This window comes from Pteropus vampyrus, unplaced genomic scaffold (genome assembly GCF_000151845.1).
Source record: "Pteropus vampyrus isolate Shadow unplaced genomic scaffold, Pvam_2.0 Scaffold106, whole genome shotgun sequence".
Classification (NCBI taxonomy): domain Eukaryota; kingdom Metazoa; phylum Chordata; class Mammalia; order Chiroptera; family Pteropodidae; genus Pteropus; species Pteropus vampyrus.
The window spans coordinates 2698018-2699687 of NW_011888887.1; the positions used below are offsets into that span (position 1 = coordinate 2698018).

Sequence of the window (1670 nt, forward strand, 5' to 3'; positions counted from 1 at the left end):
AGAAACCATATTCTAGTGCACATCAGCTTCAGATAATCTCAAGAAAGTCTGTACTCTGCAGAAAAATTGCTGGATATTTTCTCTTATTTGTTGTTAGTTGGGTTGTAGAGGGTGCTGGAAAGTTCTTTGGGATTTATTTCTGAGAATACGGTGTATCCTTGAATAAACCTAGAAATTGTGATCAGATCCTGTATCAGCATCTGATAAAACGTAGCTATAATTACTACATCACATACTATTTGGGTAAACTCATCAGATAGGCCTGGAGGAAAATTTGGTTGAAATTAAACTGGATATTTTAATAGTATTTTTCATTTATGGGTTGTGCTGAAGGGATATTCTTTTTTTCTTTTTTTTTAGGTGAGGCAACCCTTGGTTGACCTCACAGATTGCAAGGACCTTGTCAGCTTACAATCCCTTATTATTTAATTTTTACACCTACAACACCTGGTCTTTCTAGGTGATCTCCCATCTAAGTACTAACCAGGCCCGACCCTGCTTAGCTTCCGAGATCAGATGGGATTGAGCTTGTTCAGGGTAGCATGGCCATAGACTAGGATATTCTTGATATTATTATAGTTTAGATTGGCTGTCCTAAAAAATAGACAGGAATCTGCTTCTGAACCTGAGATGCCATCATTTATTACCCTCACTCCCAAGTATTGATTATGATTTATTTGCAAATTAGATCACTGAGTGATTACAATCATCTTTTTCAAGGGAGTAGAGAGTCACATCTTCTTTGAAGAACGAAAGTTGATCTTTCTGCTTGTCATGTCATCTATTGTCACATAATAAACCACCCAAAATGTAATGCCTTGAAACAATAGTCATTTCATTAAGCTCAAAATCCATGGGTTAGGAATTTGGGCAGGGCTCAGCTGGCAATTCTTCTGTCCCATGGGGCACTGATTAGGGTAGCTCAGTTCACATCAGCTGGTACTGTTGAGATTTGGAGGGTCCAAAAAGTATTCACTCATAAGTCTGCTGCCTTATTTGTGTCAACTGATCTCTGGACTCAGCCAGGCCCCTCTCTCTTTTCTAGTTTCAGAGCTTCTTCACATGTTTATTCCACAGGGTAATTGAACTTACATGGTGGCAAAGGGCTCTAAGAGAGTGTGTTCTCAAAAGTAGAAAGTGTCTCTTATGGACTGGACCCAGATATCAGTACAGCATCACTCCCAGGGTATTCTATCTGCCAAAGCAGTCGCAGAGCACACTCAGATTCAAGGAGAGTGGACATATACTCCCAAATATATACCAAGGAGGAGGGTCAATAAATTCATGACCACTTTTAATCCATTGTACCATCCTTTTCCACTGTTAACTAGTGAACCTGGGTGAGGATCACCGGTATTCATTGTCAGGCTGCCATACATAGACTCAGCCTCCTGCCATAATCAGAACCCAATCAGAGCAGAATAGGACAGAAGGTGAGTGGAATATCAAATTGTCTCTTTAGGTGCCTTTAACCAGATGAAAATGAGATAATATAATTTGATGCAGGAGACTGGCCTAATAGCCGAAACAATTACTCAGCAATTTGGAGCCAGAATGTCATTCCTTCATTCATTCATTTTATTCCATTTAATAAATACAGTCATTCCTTGGTATCTGTGGGAGATTGGTTCCTAGAACCCCCTGACCCCTTCCTTTTAGCGGATATAAAA

General features: G+C 39.7%; 1 pseudogene; it reads right to left on the reverse strand.

Annotated features, from left to right (window-relative positions):
* Positions 1 to 435: 435 nt before the first annotated feature.
* On the reverse strand, positions 436 to 554 carry LOC111743068 (annotated as a pseudogene).
* Between the last annotated feature and the right edge of the window lie 1116 nt (positions 555 to 1670).